We start from the raw sequence: 22,544 nt of genomic DNA on the forward strand, positions 1-22,544 counted from the left end.
AATTTTTAAGTTATTAATATTATTATCATCAATAAAACTTTTTATTGTTCAATATAAAAATTAAATAATTAGAATTAAAATGTCAATAAATAGAAAAATAATTAAAAAAATATATTGAAAAAAAGGATTAATTTATACTTAATTATTAATGATGCTCAAAGTAAAAAGAATAACATTTTGGAAAAAATAATCGCATAAAATAGAAGACAACAGGTATATAAGAGGTCTTTCGGGGCCTTTCCCCCTGTTTTGCTTACTATGGATGCTTTTCTCCTAACTCTGCTGGCGTTTGCGATTGTTTTTAAAACGGAAGAGACCCCTATCTATAGCTCTTCTAATAAGACTAAACCGTATGTATCACTTTACTTTATATCATCTCGAATTAATATGTTAAAAGAGTGTTATAATTGCTATAAATAGCTTTTTATATAGTGGTATAACAGTTTGTTATAGATAATAAAATTATAGTATATAAATTGGTGAGGAGCTGTGAACTTTTTAATTTCAAAATTTAATTTGATGTGTAAACCTTAAGTTATTTTAGGCTTCTGATAACTATATCTAGCGGTTTAAAATTAAACTTCTGCTGTCCTATTTTTTAATTTAAACTTCCTTGTTTATTTATCAATTCATTTCCTGAAAAATTTGTAAATATCTGAAGGAAGAACGCCTTAGACCTGGATCTTACCGTGGGACAAAAAGTGTTGTTAGAGGACTTTAACAATTTAACGTCGTTTTAAGTTGACTAATTAACTTATTTTAAAACAAAACTAAAAGTGAATTTTAAAGTATAGATTATAATTATAATAAACCTCTGCTAATATTTTATTAAACTTAATGTTTAATGTTTATAGGGAACATAAAAGCAAAAATTTCAATTTTATTGAAAGAGAGAGACTAATGAACCTTACAAAATTATATCTTCCATAAGTCAAATTAACTATAAAGCGTATTATATACCGCAGTCAATTATTGCAATTCACAATATGACCTCTCTCTGACCACCAAATAGCACATTTAAGTATAAATAATATTTTATTATTTATATTATATTAGGAGCCACTATTTATTTCCTCAAAGAGTATAGAAGACAATAAAAATTAGTTTTATATTGTTTTTTGAGAGCTATAACTGCAACTATACTAAACTACTTTTCCAAAAGTATCTTATGATAATAATAAATATGAACTGAAGATTTATAAACTTATTATAATCGGAGAAATTCCATATTGGATTTTTTTATTATTACTGTCCACATATATATGGGGGCCATATTATTGATTTTTTCGTTAACTTAAGAGAGCACGTTAGAAAATAGTACTTCTGTCAAACTCTTCCAATTACGCTTAAGAGTTGATTAAATGTTTCACTTTCTACTTACTTCATAATTATTATATTAAGAGATTACACCTCAAGACCTATTCGCTTCAGTAATTAAGCAAAGGTGGATGTGTTTTATAACACAACGCCTTTGTAAATTGACCATTAAGCTTAGCATTATATGCCAATCTATAGGAAGAGTTGTTACAATTATATATATTTAGTTCTGTATTTGTTTATAGTTTTTGGTTTACTTCCATTGTCCAGTTTATTGATTTTAAACTTAAGTTTAAATAAAATAAAATATATTAAGAAATCGCACCGCAAAAGCACTTCAATTATTGAGAAATAACCAGTATAAAGTCCTTTACGACTCAGTAGCTTTGTAAGTTAATTATTTAACTTTATTGTAACAAAACAAAACAAGTATAGTTTAACGCAGAAACCCATTTTCATTCTAATTACTTTTCAATGCTCACAGGGTTTTCAAAAACAATAGTTTGGGATCAGATAAGCTAGACAAATTCTTGGACATTACGGCTCTTCTGCTTTTGTAAGTCGTATTAAATAACAACCTACTTACTAAAGAAAGTTATATTTTAACTACAATTATTTGTATTCTTAATAAATTATAATTTATTAAAATATTTTATATATCATATTAGAAGCGATGGTACACCATTGCCCCCACTTCAACAATGATACGGGTGTTAAAAATGAAACGTTGGTGAGCTAAGATACTCATTCAAAATATCAAAGAAAAAATTTACTAAAGTTGAACTTAAAATAGTCAAAAAGATCGCTTAATTAGTGTTTATAGGTTTATAAAGTGGTGTATATCGAAAGAAATAATCATAATATATTCAAAGGGTTAAATTAGTTAGTCATTCTGACTTCCATAGGACTTTTAAAAGCAGAGAAAAATGCATAAAACTACAAGTAAACATTATTTTAAAAAAAAAGAATTTGCAACTAGTAATTAAGAGTCAGATAGTTTTTCAAGTTTATTAAAACACTGAACAACGAACAAACTTTTTATATACACCTTAAAACTTTATTTCCTCTAGGTATAAGTTTTCAAGTTTATTAATACTTTATTAATAGCGCTAATCATTAATGATTTGAATTGTTACTAGAAATTTTTATAGAAAATTTTCAATGATTTTAATAAGTATACAAAATCCTTCTGATTTTTAGAAATTAGTTTATTTTTGCTGGGTTATACCCGTATTAAAAACTATTAATGTAGTGGGTGACTAAGCCCTGTTCCAAGCTGTATATAATAATAAATTGAGTTCTCTTTTAATTTGAATCCGCAGACGACTAATTAGCTTCCTTTTTCTTTTTTGAGAAAGTCTTCATTAATTTCTAGTAAGTCTTTAATTTACTACGACAGTCGGAAGGTAAAGCCCAATAAACATTATTATTTCTCCTTATGACCAAAATATCGCCCATATTATAAAGATTTTATGAAATTCGTAAATTTCATAGTAGGCTATATAAGAGTAGCCAAAGTTGGCACTGGTGAGTTTCCCATCAATTCATCCTGTTACAGCAAATAAAATATGTCAAAGGAAGGCCGTTGTTACGAGTTATCATGCATAAAGCTTCCTTATAGTTATATATTCTCTTTGATCATTTATAATATACAAACGACTTAATTTTACCTGATAACGCTATCTGCACGCAGGAAAAAGAAACGAGACCAACTAAAAAGAAAAAGTTTGAAACACTTTTTCATAATGACTTTTGCGGTGACCTTTAAGCAGAGCGCAGAATGCATAGTCTTGAGTTGGGCACAGGTAAGCGCAAGGGACTGCCCGCAAGGAGAGAGGGGTAGCGGAGGTAACCGGTCGAACTCTCGTCAACGGGCCTAGTGTGGCGGAAAACCGCTAAGTATACCTCCACTTGTATTACTTAACCTGATATATACACCCATGATAATAATTTTAAAGAAGACAGAGGCTTCTTGGCCTCAGGATGGGGTGAGGCTTGTCACTTTCTAATTAAATTACAATTTTTAATAATGTTGATCTTACAGACTTGATAACTTCAAGAACGAATATATAATAAACTAATTGAGAGTAGTATGTTAAATTATATTACAAAAAAATATAATATAGAGTTAAAATTAAGAAGAGCTGTATAATTTATTTGATTGCTCTCGAGTCGCATAAGTTGCATGACACTCACCACCTAACAAACTCTGTCAACAACAATACGACAAAAAAAAGGAAAGAGTGTAAGGCTCACGACATCTCTTAAAAGTTTAATTACGGTGGTATACCCTCAGTCTGTCAGCCTTCAGTTACATATAATAGTAAGAATCGCACAATCATTTTAAGACATATTTTATTAAATAAGTTTTTGTAACGGGTTTGGTAGAATTTTTGGGTGCCATTATGATACGATATGCGTTTGTACGGGGCACTGGAGGTATTATATAATTTTAAATTTTTTTTTGGATGTGGATGAAAAGTTGCCAATTTTAATTTAAAAGTTCAAATTTCTGGCTCAGTAAGGTTCCTTCACTTATTAATAAATTGAAGATATTATAAACGCTTAGCTTCAAAAATACGGGAGAGAAAATTTATTTGGACCCACTAAATATTCAATAAAGTATATTTATTTTCATTAATAGAGGATTTATTATTCTATGTGCTTACTTAAAAGCTTTTGTTTTTAATTTACATTTCACTATGCCACTTTTATTAATATTATATTTTAATTACGTCAAACTGCTTTAGCAATTTCCTGATAAACAAGAAAATAGAAGAATTTTTTAGTAAACATAACGAACTTCAAATAACCTTAAATTGATTTATAATAGTAAAAAATTTTGTAAAGCAATCATAAAATGCGCATACTTCCTAAAAGTTTATAATACTAAAAAATATTATAAGGCATGTGGTGCCAGCTAATAAATAAAGGGGTTGTCAGAACGAGTTTTTAAATTAGAAAGAACACGTCAGAAAAAAAAACATAGCCTTTTTACTTAAATACTTTTTGCGTTTTATGACATTTTTATTGAACGAGAACTTAATTTTAAACTAACAAAAAATAATAAAAAGTAGTGAAAGGACAGCTTTCCATTACTTATAATTGTTACTAACGTGCCTGACCTAGTTACCAGTGTTCCTAAAATTTTCATGAAAAATGATTTGATTCATCAATAAGCGGGTTCGAAACTTACAAAAGACTGAATAATAGTAATAGTTTTTACCCTCAGATTTAATAAATTTTTTTTGGAAAATTTACGTTCTAAGTAATATGTATTTATTTATCTGTTTAAATTATAACTTTATTTCTTCCTTATTTGGTATGAGCAAGTCATGAGGTAAGGAACAAAGTAAAACAATTCGAAATAATTCGATGTTATGCGTGTACCCCGGAAACAAATTTAAGTTATAATAATATTGGTTTGGGGTATTACTCGCTTAACATAGCAAAAATTTCATTAAACGCCTAAGCATTGCATCTACACATTGACAGCGAATATTGGTAATTTTTGGTTTAGCATATTTACAAAATAAATTAGTAATCTTCAAATTTTTTTCTGATATAAGCAGTTTCTCTATGTACGCATAATTGGTTTCATGTTTAGTTGCTTATCCTTTAATAAATTTGGTATTTTATATTTTAATATTAATGAGTTGTTGAAAGAAAAAATAGATTTGTTCATCTATGTAACGGGTTAAACTTGAAAGATGTTAGAATTGAGGAGAGAGATGGCGTTTTTTGGGAAGTCCGTTCTCAATTTTGAATTTGTGCAAGGGTTAAAAGGGATAAGGTTTAATAACAGGGGCTTTTTGCGTCAAGCTAGGGTAGGGTTCGTCACTTTTTATATATAAATAAAATTATTGTAGCAACATAAATAATACTTCTTTTTTCTCCCCTACTTTCTATAAATCTCTGTTTACGTATCATTGCGACGTTATACGAAAATTTTTTTGTTAAGCTTTGTAACGAGTTAAGCTTGGAAGTTGTTAGCGTTGAAGAGAGATTTCGATGCCTAGTAAGTCTTGCAACTTCCACTAAGTCAGAGTTTTTTAAACCTGTGCTTCTTTTAAATAAAAGTTTTTTCCAGAATGAGAAAAGTTTTATGGATTTACTTCTATTTTCTGCTAGCGTAAACGTTAAGTTTCTCTGGCAATTGAGTTATACTTTTTTAATGTTCACGCCATTTAGAGTGAAAGTATAGCAGTTAATACCATGTCTAAAAACGCGCTCTGAAGGTAACCGCAGCTTCAACACACTGAAATTTGTTATAAAACTTTGCCAAGAATACTTGAAAAGTATTTGTGTTACTTTTTTCCTATTCTTCAAAACCTTTTAATTATAAAAGACCCTTTGAAAAATTATACTACCTAAAAATGAGTTTACCGAAATTAGGTAAAGCCTCTGAGTAGCAGTGCCAAGTATTTTGCTAGGGATTCATACAAAAATGGTTTTCCTCAGTACACATGATGTTTTTGTAGCCAACCCAGATTTTAATTTGCCCAAGTCCTTTTCGAGTTATATCGTAATTCTTTTAGCCACCCAACTACAGCTGACACCAATTTCATTAATCCCATTAGCGGTCAACACAAAATCACCCGGAAATATCGTACATAATTACATAAAAATTAGGTAAAGTTAAAGCGTATTATAGACAGCTTTTAGTGGCTCGGGGGATTTAAATATATACTAGTGGCTAAAATTTTTATAAGATATTATGGTCCTTATTTATCTAATTTATATAAAAACTTATGTTTTATTAAGTTTATAATTGAGTGGTATAAAATTAATGATAGAATATAATAGAGATCTTTTCAGGTTTCCCTAGGGTTAGGGTTGACTGAGTTGTCAGTAAGGCCTCTGCAAATAAAATATTGTGACAGATCTCATTATCATTAATTATTTTTATTGTTAGCAAAAGTTTATAAATCTATTTATATACGATAAGGTTTGATACTATTTTTACAATTATATTCTAGAAGTAAAAAAAAAACATTTTTATTGAGTAGAGGTAACATTTATTTTAAGTAAGAAAGATACACTAATGGGCTTTAAAACAGAAACATACAAAATTTTAATTCACTATCGCACTTCAACTTTAACCCAGGCCAAAAATAAACAAAGCCTTCAACCATTAGGAAAATTTTTTTAGCAAAAAAAAAAGTTATTCCTCTCCCACCAAAAAATATTTTTTAGTTTTATAAACAACATTCTTAAAAGGCCAACATCTAAAAAATCTAAAATTTTCTCGTGTAAATCTACAGGCGCCCTACGATGGGCATCAAACAATAAATTTAAAAATTTTTTTAAAGTAAAAGAGCCAGATCGTTTGTATTTCTTCTCTTCTTTCATGTAGCCTAATTAGGTCAATAGGGCCCATATCAAGAGCTATCCCCAAAAACTTACAATAATCAACGTTATGACCTCCATCCTCAACCTTTTGTACTGTCCTAACGTCTCATCTTGTTTAGCCACGGTAATGTTATCAATCCTTTTTGCTAAGATATCAACAAAATCTACTTTTTATTAATAAGTAGCGCTTTGTATTTCTTTTTCTTCTTATTTTTTAATATATTAAAGTTTTTTTAAACGTTTATATATTTTGTTTTATTATTATCATTTATTAATGTTTATATATATATTTTCATTAATTTATTTATTCTTTTATTTATTAGTCTAAACTATTTTTATTATTTTTATACTTTTTTTTAATATATATTTTGTATTAAAGAGGCTTTTCTGCAATGAAAATCGTGTTACTTATCAGCTTCAAATGTCTCACTTCAACTTTCTGAAGTTAATAAATTTTCTAAGCGGTTACTTTTTATATTTTATATTTTTATAAAAACTTTTATTATGGATTTTTTTATTTTTATACAATTTTTTTCATAATATATTTTTAAAAAAGGAATAATTATAATAATATTATTTCTATGCACTTATTTTTGATATTTTTATAAATTTTTATATTCATATTATTTCTAATAAAAAATATAGTCTATACTTTTACCTATTAAAAAGGAATTGTAATAATAATAATATTATATTTTTTATACATTTTTATTACATTATATATAACTTTTAATATATATAATATTATTATTTATATAAATTTATTAAACTTATGTTATTATACTTCTAGTTATTTCTTATTATATATTATTTATCTTTTAATAAAAATAAGCAAATATAAATTTTTTTTATTCGAATAAATAATAATAATAGAAGATTTTTAAAATATATTTTTATTTTTGGTTTAAACTTTTTATGTTTTCTACAATATTTATATTTAAATTTATTTTTATTATAATAAAAGTTTTGCTATTATTTATTCTTAGAACTTTTCTTGTAGATGTTTAATATTAAAAACTTTTATTTTTCTATTTTTCTATTATTTTTTTAAAGTTTAATAATATATTTTCCTTAAGATATTATCCAGTGTACTTGTTTGTTTTGCAATACCTCTTTTTGATTGGTAGTTAAATAATAAAAATTATAATAATAATTAACGGTTGCTATCTTTTTTTTTATATTACTAACTTTTATTATAAAAGTTTTTATATAAATAGTAATCGCTTTACTATTTTTATAGAATTTTTTTACGTAAAGATTAACAAACTTTTCTTATAACGACTCCACCAGGTTCTTCTTTCTGCTTGGGCGCTACTTGGGCGGGAGCAACTGGCTTTAATTTTTTTTGTAGTCCGGAAAATACAATAAGTGGACCATATACTATATATATGAGTTTTACAATTGGTCTTTTATTCCTTTACCAATCAGGTGTGCCCCATTGACTTTTATGGTTGTTAGTCACGTGATAGAGACACAGCGCGGAGGATCCTAAAATAGACCAATGATTCTGAAAATAGTTTATTTTACTGTAACATAATAATAATAATAATAATAATGATAATTATATTATAATAATATTAATAAAAGTTATATTATTCTTAAATATTTACATAAACTGAATATAAAATCTTCATTTGTAGTAAATTTTACTACTTAAAAACTGGAAATAAATATTTTTTTTAAAAATATATAAAATTTTTTTTTGATACTTATACTTATTATTATATATGAATTATTTTTAACAATATAATTTTAAATAAAATTTATAAAAACTTTATACTTTTCATAGTATTTACTATAGATGATTACTATAATAAGATAAAAAGTAATGATTATAATAATATATATATATATAATATAAATATTAACACAATAAAAAAATACTAGAAAAGGTGTAAAGTTTTTTCTATTATATTATTTCTTTCCATACACATTATTATTCAATAAAAAAATAAATATAAATAATAAAGGATACATAATTATTATTATGTTATTATATATTATAATATTCTATATAATAGTTTTGGTTAAAAAAAATATATTTTATATATGATATGATTGTTAATAAACAAAATGGAATTCTTTGAACTATAAAATAATCTAATAAAGTTTCTATAATAATAAAATATAATGATATTATTTATATATTGTATATACTAAAAAATACGAAAAAAAGATAAATATTTAATAATAATATTTACTATATAATATGAAATACTTATTTATAAAATTTATGATAAGCTTTTGAATGTAAAATTTTATAATTAAAAAAGAAATATATAAAATAATTGTCACCAAAATTTTCTATTTCAAATTTTTATTAGGAATAAATAATTTAATAAAACTTTTAAATAATGAATAGCATAATATTTTTTAAATAATAATAAAAATAAATAAAATTATAAGTAATTACATTACTAATAAACAAAATAAACATTGTTTAATATTATTAAAGTTTTATTTAATTATTATTAAATATTCTTATTTTTATTATCTTAAAAAAAATTTATACTTATAATAAATAATAAATTATATTCTCACAAATTTCATAAACTATAAAATATTTTTTTATTATTGCTTTTTCTATACTAGTCAGCTCCTTATATTACCCCCCTTTCATAAGTGTGGCTTTGGAAGTTCGTAATTATTATGATTATTGTAATATATAAAAATATTGTATTTATTGTTATTACTTACATATAAATTTTGTAAAGGACGAAATACAATATCTTTTCCTATAAAAAGCTACAATAGTAATACTATAGTTATTATTTTTTATAATTATTATTATAAGGAAAAAAACTGCTACGAGGCATCTATGACGACTGTCTATCCGATAAGGGAGTTATTGAGATTGCAGGTTTGCTCACTACTTTATAGCTTTTCACAAATGTTAAACTCGATATTGGTGGTGCAAAAAAAAATTAAAAAATCGACAGTCAGCGCAAAGGTTTTTTATTTGGTCTCCTAATGATTACTTTTTTATTTTGCCGTGGGTAATTGGATATCCCCATCCTTCAAATTTTACTGGTGAGTATAAAATCGTCCAAAGGAAGTTAAAAATAAATTTTACTATTATTATTTTAATATATAAACTATTCTATTATAAATTTATACTTGTTCATTTAATTTACATAATATATAATAAACTCTTTCAAGAATCAAATAAGAAAAATATACGACATTGTTAAACTACAGTTAACTAATCGATGCGATAAAGAATGCAATTGAAATTATGGATTGATGGTTAGAAGTAAGATTTATAACAATTATAAGTCTCATTTGGAAACTCTAAATAAAGCAGAAAAGTTGTTTCTTTTGGACCAAATTTTATAAAGAGCTTGAGGTTTATATAGTATTCATAAATTTATAACAATAATATTACAGAGTTATTATCAGTCTTCTTGAACTATTTTCTCTTCGTTTTGCGATATAATAAATTTAGTAATAAATTAAAAAAAAACAGGAACAAGTAAAATAGTAATTAATATGCTCTGTTTATTTGAATTTATAGCAGAGTTACTTATTTTATTAGGCTTTTACTAAAACTCCTTTACCACGCGCCCATAGCACGAAGTAAATTATACCATGTGCTTATATATTCCGCATGCTGGTACCTTGTGCTGCTATACCATGCGACTCTACTATCATGCGTTCATAGAAGGTGACATAATTGCATGTCAGTGCTCGTGTTATTTTCTGTTTACTCTCCTGTTTTCTCGCTTTATATTATTTATGGTGCTTAAAAAGTTAAGTCAATTAACTTTTCATGTATAAAAAGCTATAACCAGGTTAATTATAACTTACGCGTCTGTAGTATATATATATTAATAGCTCCAGCTACTGGTGTAATTCAGTTTGTGCGAAACTCCATCATGAGTGTAAGTTCTCTGTAAAATGGTAAATTCAATTTAAAAAACCTCTTTAATTTTTGTTAAAATCACTCTGTTGAATTACCTCCCTTCCTATTTAAGAATATTATAAGGGCCCTAAACATTGCCCTTTAGGGAAAAGTTATTGAAAGTGAGATGAAAAACGTGTAAAATGGCACATGACTATACACGTGGTCATGCCGTAGGGTATTTCAATGACATAGTTTAGCACGTGGGATAAGCACTTTGGTGACACAGCAAAGGAAGCGCTTCCAAAAAGTTGTTCAGACAAGCTACCCTCTTAAATTTAAGGGTTTAACAATATCATCTTTACTTTTTGTATTGGTTAACTTTACTGTTTTAAAGTAAAATAAAGGCGGTTTATTACATCTTGAGCGTTTAGAAGAAATTTTAAGTAAAATTGCATAAAATACCAGATAGGCGCTGTCATTTTGCCAAAGTGCCACGAGATACTTATTTTTTTAGTTTATTTGAGAGTACACGGTATAGTTGTAGTGCTTACTTATCTATACATAACTTGCGCGACCAGTACGCTAAGAAAACCAATAAGATTGTGCACACTCACTCTTCTGTAAAGTAAGTTATTGCTCTTTGCATTTATAAAAAAAACATTAAAATTTTATCCAATAGGAAGATTTTTACGCTATAGTACAATATCTAAGAGTATCCGTTACAAACTTTACTAATTATTTTAGTATTCAATACGCTGCAGTTAATCTGTAAACATTACTCTTAAAACTAACTGCAGATGTATCCTTTATAATAAAGTTTTTGCCAATCCTATCTTTTCGTGTGTTTTAAATATTTTTATATTCATGAAGCAAGCGGTCTCAGAGCGGTTAATTAATGCGTTTTAAAAGTGAATAAAAAGGAAATTTTAATTTAAAGTATTTTAAGTTGGTAAAGGTGAAATATAACTTAATTAAAATTAGGTTAGTAGGGTATATTGTACAGGAAACTGCCTTACGCTTGCATACAAATGTGTGAAAATAAAAGAATTATTTTAATCCTCTTCAACCCCTTCCTTGTTAAAAGAAGTAATTGCTCATTTTTAAGGTGAACTAACAGCGACCGATACAGCCGCGAAGTAGCGTTCGCCTTTGCTCATCTGACGGGTTATATAATGAACATAACTGGTCAATGTCACTGGTCGTTATGCCTGGCAGCTGCTACTCAAAGTTCCTGACGACAGACTGATGCTAAACGGTCTCTAGAAAAGAGCTTGTCAATCGCCGGAAGCCAAACTGCAGGGGTTGTTGTCCGTTGTGGCAGAGAAAGGAGGGTCATCTTTTTAACTCTTTGTCAAATGGATTAAAGACCGCTATCATACTTCACCTCCTCCACTTAATAATGGCGTTATATTAGCTAGAAGAGAGTAAGATAAGGGGGCGCTCTAGGCCGACCTGCCTGCCTCCAACTTCCTCTGTGTTTAGGGACGAAGACAGAATACCAGTGACACGTCAACCTCTGGCCATGACTTATTCAACCGTGCACTAATGAGAACCTAAAAAATTGCCATCGGAGGCGATTAACCACCTGTTTATTTTCGCAAATTCTGTAGTGTTGCTTGATTTCTTTTTTAACACGATGGAAAAAAGCTACAATTGCAAATACCCCGTAGCTAGCTAAACTACTAGAAAAAGGTTCTTTTACATATAAACAATATAAAAGTATTAATAAATTAAATAATTACAAGTATTTGGGTTATTATATTCTCAAATGCGCTTTATTTTAATACAAACTGGTATGCGCCAAAAAAAATTGGTAGGAAGTAACATACACTTGCAACTTTTTAAGGTTTATTAGGAAAAAAAAAATTTATGACTTAGTAAAGAAGGTTGGTTAAAACTTAAATTTGGGTGCGAGTTATATAGTAGTCAAGAAGCTATTTTACAATTGTATATATAATTACTTCGTCTAATGTGTATAGAAAAGATGAAACTAGCACGCAACGCAAAATCAGGATATTGCCTACATCTTAATAAGTAATAGACGTACTTGAAATAAACTTTTGAAGTCAATAATAATTAAATAACAACATAAACATTAAAGAAAATATAATAATACCTAGTAGCTTAATTATTAATTAACGCACTTCTAAAAAGATCTAATAATCTAAACTTAGGTTGCTCTAGAGACACGCAAGGAGCGTACCTCTTATAAGTCGAATTCTAGGTGCTTAATTTCTGTAGCAAATAGCACTAAATCATGTCATAATTTACAAATTACCTTTATAGTACTTATATTTAGAGAAAGGTAAAAGATTGCCACAAGTTTTATGGGTATAAGCACTGAAATGAATTAAAAGGTAATGGCCAGGCTTGAACTAGCTTATCCGAGAGAGATGTTTTAGCATTTAAACTACAACACCGAATAAAAGTAACAGTTTCATATAGCCGTAAACCATTTAATTGAGTTATATTTATATAAGTGCCAAGAGGAATGAGCAAAGTTAGCACACATGTACGATTGAGCATAGAGCTCCGAATGCGACCACAGAAAAAAAAAATACATATATTTTTTGAGTTTTTTAGCTAGTAAGAAAGCATTGATAACAGTGAAAGAGTTAACCTTTCGTGTGTTATTTTAATAGTCAAAAAAAACTTACCAGATAAAACTCACCAGATTTGTTCATTCTTCACGCGGAGAAGGTTAAAAACTTATGCTTGGTGGTTATAGTACATTCCTGAGAATTATATTATGATTATAGTGTCTCATGGTACGAGCTTTGCACCCTTAAGGCGAATATCCACTTTTAAGTGCTATTTAATTTTTAAAGCGATTCCCTATATTAGGTTATTTAAACCTTTACTGACCGGTATCTAAACCTTTAAGCCTTTTAAAATTAATTGTAAAGAAATGTATATATATATATATATATAGATGTAGAGATGTGACTAAAACAAAAAAAAAGCACGGAAAAAAAATGAACCCCACTGCGGGTTTATTTTTCGTGAACCTTCATTATAATCTAACAACTAAGCGATGAAGTAATCTAAATAATAGCCATAAAACTGCCTAAAAATGGCAATTTGGGATTAAATTTCTGAACTGAAATCTTTTCCTCAATACTCTAACAAATGTTTAAAACCTGGCATATATTTCTTAAAGAGAATTTTATAAAGTATATAAAATATAGACATCTTGGTATCAAACCTAATTGTTAGACTTCTTCTAGGTCTACTAATTATTAAAAATAAGTCTGTGAGAATTGTTTCAAGTGCGTAAAAGAGAAGTAGTAAAAAACGATCAAAGACACCACCATTAACTAGCAAGACAAACATACCTGTAGTCATGTAACAAATATATAAATATTTATATCATGGCTCTTCCAAATAACCAAGCACAAGTATAAACACAACCTTCTGCGTTTTAACAAATCAAGGAAACCACAAATTACTAAGTATTTCAATTTAATTTGGATAACCTCGTAATCTAGAAAATTTAAAATGTTTGGCCCAGATTTCTGATAATTTATCGGAACACTATATCTGTGGAGCACGGAACCGCTTTTCAGACGTGCGCTGATCTAGTTTGCTTCTAACAAATTTGTCTACGTAAGTTATCGACCGAAAATTGTGAGTTGTAGCCTTAGCTCAATGGCTATAACATTGTCGCGCAATCTTAAGGTCTCGGATTCGATCCCTGTCGATTGCAATCCCTATTTTTTTGGTTTAGTTATGTGTAAAACTTCCTATAACCAAATTCTGAGCTTCTAATTATTATAAAGTATAACTCGGTTTCTGTCCAGATTTTATCATTATGCAAGCTGCATTGTTTGCTCGATCGAGTTAAACAGCTTTATCGGAAGTTATTAATAAAAAGCCAAGCAAAAAGCAATAGAGAAATGCAAAAAAAAAAAAGAGAAATAGGTAAAACTATTACCTCTTTATAACCGTTAATCTTTTTATATACACTTTACGAAAACAAAAAAAAAATTACGGTAAAATTTTAGGTTTAACCCAATAAAATATAAATAGACGAGGATTAATTTGTAGTTTTTATTGTTGGTAATCGCATATTTTCTCTATCACTCGCATTTGCACATTCGAAATTTCAAAGGGGAGAACGAGTACGTGGCAGCCCGTAGTCAATTACCGCAGTACTAACCAAGCTCTCGTAGACTTGAATTCTTAAATCGGGCGAAGTGAATTGCTTTTTGCAAGCGTAAATATCTACCAATTTTTTTTTGGTGTTAAGTGAAGTAGGGTATAGTTTTGTCGTTGAATTTTTTGTTTTATGTGGGGGTGAAATATGTCCCTATGTCTCAACCTTATTTTGAAAACATCTCTTCATTAGTTACTAGCTTTTTTATCTGTATTAATTTGGTTTTTCATCGCTATACTACCCACGGTTGTCTCTAAAGTACGAGGGATTCGGCTTCAGAAGCGATTTTAAAGATTAGTTTAATCTGTATGGGAGTTCCCTGCTACTAGATATTCAGTAATTAAATTATTCAACCCATGGTAGTTTTATTTTGCCAAGGGGGTCTGTAAAGCAATAAATAACGAATTTCAATCTTTATATTTAAAAAAAAAAAAAAAAAAGAGTTGTTTCTCTTTGAGGTGAACTTATTATTCTCATCGACTATAAACTTTAGTTTAGATGATTTGTAGCTATTTACAGCCTATAAATTAAGAATATAATTGGTTTTATGGTCGTGGGCAATCAATCAAAAAGGTGTTAACAGCAAGTCCTTACAAGAAAGAGATTAACTCCTTGTTTTATTTTATCTTTATATTATATAGGTTTTGTAAATACTCATAAGTGGTAACAAAAATGGTCAATATGCGGAAAAACTATAATGATTATACGTTTTTTACGCTTATTTTAAGGCCACAGCAAAGGGGATGATACTAGTTTCTGAAAGAAAACATGAAAGTTATCTCAACTTAATAGCATGCACTGGTTAATTATGGTAACGGTGTTGCATAATTTGGTCTTGTTTAAACAATCCCCCGGACGACATAAAAACTTTGCCCAAAACATTTTTATGCTATTTCTATAATAGAGAAAGTTAGCACCTTACTGGCTGATATAATACTAAATTTTTTTAAATAAAAGTATTTCGATTTTAAATACTTTAACAATGTTTCTTTTATGAACATTACTTACAGATTAATCGTTACACTACTTATAAAGATTAATTCTATTTATTGTTGCCAGTCAAAAAAAAAAATTCTGCTTTTTATAAACTTTTTTCAACATTTGTATACTAAAAAAGTATATATAATAAACAATAAGAGTTAATTAAATAATCACATATATTGTGTATAATTAAGCAAGATAACGTAGTGTAAATAAAATAATATATGGAACACCAGATATAAAAAAATACTTTATTGGCCTGCGTTCGGTCTGTATTTTGCTTCCGTATTTTGTTATAATTTAACTGAAGCAGATTTGTCCATTTAAGGTTCAATTTTTTTTGTATAAAAATTTAGGGGGTTTGTTGGTGAATTTTTTACATTCTGTGCTCTTGTGTCTTGTGTATTTGTGTTTACTGTTAGTATATTTTACATTTAAAGATATTACACTATTTATTTTGTGGTTATGTTCTATGTTTGCTTTTTATGTTTTTCTTAGTGTTTTTACTATGTTTAGATGTTTTTGTATACTGTGTTATCGGGTTATAAATCTTTATTATAGTAGTGCTGGTTTGTAAATTAATTTAAGTTGTGAGGAAATGGTTAAGTTAACAGCCAGATTATTTTTGAGGGTGACATGCTTGATTAATAGTTATCCTTTTTATAATTTCTGATTAACGGGATGGTATGATAGTTCCTCCTATCAAAATCCTCTTTTAAAAACGTCTCCTTCTGCTTATGTAATTACTGCTTTGTCACCAGTATAAAAAGTTACTTCTACTTTTTCTCAAGCAATAGTTCATTAATTAGGCTTTCAACTGTTTGTGTATATCGTTGATTTGATTAGCGCCATGTGTTTAACTTCGCAGGATGACTTTCGTACCTTACTTTTGTCTACGTTCGACTTCCAATATATAAGTTACACATTAATTAGTATTATGCGTCCCATGGTGGCGATAAAGTCGTAATTACCTGCCCATTAGTTATATGTCTAACATTCATTTAATATATTCTTCTCTTTGTTTTCGTTACGCTTAATGGTTAGGTTGGTACTTATTGTTCCATAGAATATATCCACTTGTTTTGCCATAATTGGATGCGTTTCAATACTGTTATCCATAGTTTAACCAAATGTGGTAGCATATGCAATATCGGGTCTTGTACAAGCCGCTATGTTTCTAAGAGAGCCCACTAGTGTATAGTATTCGGCATAAATTTCATTGCTATCCTCAAAGAGCTGTAATCTTATTCGTGAAGGGAGTGGAATTTTACGTCTTATCATTATTTATTTTAATTGTTCGAGCAAATTGTTTAAATTTATTTTTTAGTACACCAATACCTCATTATCTGATTGTTGTATGTTGATACCTATTATCGTTAGGAGGTCGCAGTCGTTTATGAGGCTGTATTTTTTGTGCAGGCCTCGTGAGAATGTGAGGTATACTCCTATTGTTGCGCAGTCATCGACGTATATTTTAATGATTGTTTCGAAGTTTTTAGAAGTAAAAAAATGAACTACAATCTTGCTTTATATGTATATCCGTATTCTTGTGACCTTTGAGTTAAATCTTTGTGAAAAAGTCGAGAGGAATCTTTAAGACTATATAAGGCAACTTTGATTGTAGAATACATTTTCTACGTTTTGAGTAATGTGTAGGTAATAAGGGGCTCTGTTGGAATTAGTAAGCACTTTTTCAAAGCCTCTAGGATTAGGATCTGAATAAAGGTATTTTAAAAAAAAGCATATAAATTAAATACTCGATTGGACTAGCTTAGCAAACATCTTAAAAAAAAGTGAATATTTAAAGTTGCAGTAAATTTTATTATAAGCTACAAAGCGGAATTAAAATACTCTGTGTCTTGTTAGCTTTCGTTGCTTTGTAAATGTAGGTTCCATCTTTACTAATGCGCAGCTAGAAGATAAAAATTAAACGTATATCTCCATAGTTACACTATTTAAAATTTTTTCTCGCTTCAGGCTTTATAATTTTTTACAAAATAAATTACGTTACCTACGATAATGGGTGAATCAGACTCCACACACTTATCATAGTTAACTTATAGTTTCCTTCCATACGTGTCTTTGCTTCTTTTAAGTTGAATTAAGTCCCTTTTTAAAAATAATTTGTTAGGAAAGTGTTTCGTTATAATTTTATATATATGCTTATTTAAGTAACGTTTCGATAGTTTTTTATATCGACATTAAAAAAAAGAAACTAAAAATTTCTAAATGTGACGAGTATAACGTAACCTTGAGCAGGTTAATAATAATTAAAGAGTTTAAAAATCAGTTTTAAGAAAGCGCGTACTATTAAGAAGTTTTTTATCACCAAAAATATTAATTATTGGCAAGTATCCCGTCTTAAAAGTAAGTTGAACGAAATTAAATTAGTATAAAACGTTAAAAAAAAACTTGGTCTTTTTGACTCATGGTCTTATTGAGTTTTAAAACAATTTCCATTAGAGAAAATTTAACCTTAATCTAACAAAATTTATATTAATGCAACGAAAGGAACAACTCTCAAAATACTAAAAATTGTAACTGAGTATAGAATCTTCAGTCGTCAGCGATTATTCCTACGTTATATACTTTGTTTAAAAAAGTTGCTTTATTCTAAAAAAGGATTAAAAGTTAAAAAAAACCAAATATTAGTATTAGTTCTTACAAATAAAAGTTAAACATTTCTCTACAAAAGTTTCAGATGGAAAAAGAAATGGTCCAATTGTTAAATAAGTTTTCCCATTAATATTTAATTTTCATGTTTCTTTCTTGTATGGAAGAGACATAGGTAAGAATATAAACCTATAGGAAATGCAATAAAGAAAAAGTCGATGTGTAATTAAGCACCATAAGCGAAAGAGGGCGATTTTAATTTAAAAGTAAAAAATTATCGATGTTCTGCATGCACTCCTCGTTAACATAAATGATAAACATCGCGTTTTTATAAATGTAAGACACTATTTAATTTAGTAACTGAAGTATAATGAAAATTATACAGTAGAAAAAAAATATTATAGTTTCCTTTCATTAGCCCAGTGACGCTACAAAACAAGGAAGAGGGTCACTGCATCCCCACGCTAAAGATGAAAAAATCTCTAAAGCTTCTTTTATATATTTATAAAGTTGCCGTACTACGATCAGCCAAAATCAGAAGAGGGTCTAAAATACTCTTACGCTGGTTTATAAACTAGAAAATAAGTACTTTACCTCCAGAGGGACGTTAGAAATGTGAGAAGGTGGCATGGTCTCCTATAACGAGGTAAGCACCTGCGTCATAGGTTGTCTTGAGCAAGTAAATGGTTGGGATAAGCAACGAAAATATTTAGGGAGTATTTCCAACTTAAGATCACGATACGAGTATGGGGAACCTGTAATTATTCGGAACAGGTGCTTATAAATTAATTGAAGTCGCTTTAAATTTAGTTGGCTACTATATGGCCACGCCACAGCTGCATAAGTTGGTCAAATAATATACAAAAAAAAAAGATTAAGTTAATTGCTCATTGAGGAAGAAAAATATACACAAGTAGGGATAAAAATTTTTGAACTGCTAACTTCGTTTATCCATGAGATAATGTGATAGCGCCACAAAAACTGTTTGTCGGTTACCCATAATTTACTTCCGTATACCGGTGGACTACTTGGCCACGAAGCGTTATAATGGATGCTTTCGTTTTTTGCCTCCTTTTCGATATAGGTTTACTCTTAAGTTGGTTAACTGTAATTCGCCACTGCTCAAAACCATACCTCAAGTGCTGTACCATACGTTGTAGGTGTTGTTAAGGTAGAGAAGGAGTTGGAGCAAGCGTCGATAGAGGTATCTTACGGAAAATGTGAGAAAAGTGGAGGTATTCTCAGGCCCCGTTATGACCTAGAAGTATTAAGCAAATATGATGGAATATAAAGCCAGAAGTTCTATTAAAATGAGCTAGCTTTTCCCATACTGACGTCTGAAATAACTCGCGAAGAGAAGAAAGTATATTTGACCCCAAGTACATTACTCGGTTCGAAACGGTAGCCCCCAGTTTATAAAAATTACTCAATCATGAAAAACCCCCTTTTCAAATGAAACAACGTAGTGAGGTAAAGAGAGATAATTAGCTTAACCGATGCCATTCTTTTAAGTTTAATATATATTATTAAATAATCTAAACTATTTAAACTATTTAGATTAGTTGATAAATCATTGTTAATTGGATAGTTCTCTTAATAAAATACTTTAAATTTCCATTAATTTAAAATCTTTTTATAACCTCGTACTACCCTAATTAAGTTTAAATATTTGTTTGAAAGAAGTATCCTGCCTTTGGAAGGAGAGAGGTTTGGTGAAAATATCAGCTATTTTTGTTCCAGACTTTCTATGCCTTACATAATAGTTTCCTCGTCCTACACACTGTCTAACTTAATGGTATGCAATAACACTATGACGTAATCTTTTTGCTCTTCTACCAAATACATTTTACCACGGCCTCTTTATCTGTATTAATTTGTACTGTAAGGGGTGCATCCTGGAGAAGTTCTATTAAAATATATTCTATGGCTATAGTATTGGTTATAGCGTTACTAAGAGCTATATCCTCAGCTTCACAGGAAGACTTATTTATAGAGCTTCTATCAAATTTAGTTTTCCATTGTATTGGACTACCGTTTAGAAAAATTATATATGTTGTAGTACGATAGTCATAAGTTTCGCCCAAGAACAGTCCAAGTAACATTTTAGAATAATATTGTATTAGTTAAAAAATTATTGTTTATAAGTTTTATGCCCCCTGTTTGGTAGAGACAAGTTATTAATGGTATGATCCACGTACAGTGTGCAGTTAGATAAGTAAATTTCACGAAACTATGGGTGTGTTTTAATTAATTCTAACTGGTAGGTTTAATTTGTCAAGATAATTTGTAAATTTGCGGTATATATTTATTTTAACCTCAACAAACAACGAGATTATTGTTCTTTGTTTGTAACAACTTTTCAGACTATAAAGTTGCAGAGAAGTCTTAGCCCTATTGTCTAGAGGAAAAGTTTTACATATTGTTTTGGTCTATAAGGTTGAACAGAGCTTTATCGGTAACTGGCTATAGGATAGTTTACTCACAGTTTAACTTCTAGAGGGCGTGTACATTAATAAAGAGCCTAAAAGCTCAAAAGGAAATTTTAAATATAGTTAAAGCTCTTTTAGCAGATTACATTAGTTCCTCATTACTGTTTTGTAAAACCCTTTCTAAAATGATAGTTACATATGTTATATCCGGCCTTGCGCTGTCATATATGTTTTATAGTGAACCAATGAGTCCCTTATATCCTTCATTGTGGTCATGTGTTGCTAAGAAGTTCAACTTTCGTATATTGGATATAGCAGTATAAATACTTGATTGTTGTGTTTATACCATATTTAACTGCACGTTGCTGAATTGTAGAATCTTGACTAAGCGAACTAAAATTTTTATTAACGTTAATTTCAACTTCAAAAATTTATCCAACTGAATTAAGTCCTTAATTTCGTATTTAATCTAACATGCGCCTATATCATCATTTTCATCATATTTTATATTAAATGCAACAAATGCATGATAATTATATGGTTTAAGTTTTTAGCGCTTAAGAGATATCTCAGGCTTCCAACCTTAGGGCAAGGGAGCTAATTCTGTTAACTTCTTGGTATAGAGCGCCTTTCTCATATCTTCTCTTTAAGTCACTTTTACTTCTACATCTCATTTCCAAGCTCTGATCTATTCTACGGCCTTTTCTTATGCCCTATTTTCGCCTGTGTACAGCTTTTCATTAGTTCCACCCTTGCTCTTGGATCTTAGCTCTGTTAACTACTTTTTCTCAAAGTTAATTAGTTTACTTTTTTTTTTTCTCTTTATTATTTATTTTAACTCTTTTAAGTTCACTTTTCGGCTCTTATTATCGTCAGATAACCTTGTGATCTCCAAAATCCTAACATCTACTGCATCCTTCTCCCCTCTCCATCCCCTAGTTTTTTATCTGTGTTATTTTAAAATACTCTCTTAAAAATTTTATTTTTAATAATAAAAAGTTATTAATGTGATTTTTAGAATCAACAATAGAATATTAGATTTTTATTATGAAGAGAAATTTCTCGCGAAAATTAATTAAAAAATATGCGTTTTTTAAAAAACTATTAACGTGATGGAATTTTTTCTATTTTACCTGTTTTAGTGAGTAAATATTTATAAAAAAATTCTAGGCCGTATTTAGTTGCAGATCGGTTAAGTAGACTAGCTAGCTAAGCATATTCGCGGATTATATAACTCCCTAGGTTACCTATTATGGATATAAAGAATTATTAACCTAATTTTAGGCAAAAAGAATTTTTACTGGAGCAGGAGGCTGTAGGTGAGGGACTGACTATAGTAGGAAAATGGTTTAGAATTAATTAATCTAGCGGCTCTAAAAACCTATTAAAATACAAAAAATGCTACAGGTCCGTGAGCAACTTTTCCTAAAAAATCGCTCACCCTCGCAGCCTATAACCTTTTAAAAATTTAGATTTTAGGTAGCGTTGGAAGAAAGACTTGGAGAGTGCTGTAATCAATTTACTATTGTGCAAATAGTTAATGAGGATGGGGTAGAAGATGTGGTTCGATATTGTCTCCAACGTAGTGAGGGCTAAATTATAAAATTCATGTATTACTAGTTTAAACCTCGCCTCGCATAGTTCTCATGATTTAATTATAGGGCCCATATTATAACATAAGGAGAAGAAGAACTACACCTCTTTTAGCTTTACTTCGTAGTACGCCCGACAGATCTTAATCTCTCAGCGACTAAGCTGTTTAAAGGTATTTATACGCTGCTGGCGCGCGCGCATATCATAACATGATAATTAAGTCTACTCGCTAGGTACACGCAATCTCGCATTGATTGGT

General features: G+C 28.9%; 1 long non-coding RNA gene across 1 annotated transcript; it reads left to right on the plus strand.

Moving 5' to 3' along the window:
* The first annotated feature begins 6,719 nt into the window (after positions 1-6,719).
* LOC135119915 (uncharacterized) lies at positions 6,720-9,718 on the plus strand. The gene is made up of 6 exons (XR_010278425.1): positions 6,720-6,793; positions 7,049-7,133; positions 7,960-8,037; positions 8,098-8,197; positions 9,262-9,309; positions 9,464-9,718. It is a non-coding gene; the product is annotated as an uncharacterized LOC135119915 (long non-coding RNA).
* Positions 9,719-22,544: the final 12,826 nt, after the last annotated feature.

Source organism: Zophobas morio, unplaced genomic scaffold, assembly GCF_036711695.1.
Source record: "Zophobas morio isolate AGI-343-1 ecotype UQ-CSIRO unplaced genomic scaffold, CSIRO_AGI_Zmor_V1 ptg000314l, whole genome shotgun sequence".
NCBI lineage: Eukaryota > Metazoa > Arthropoda > Insecta > Coleoptera > Tenebrionidae > Zophobas > Zophobas morio.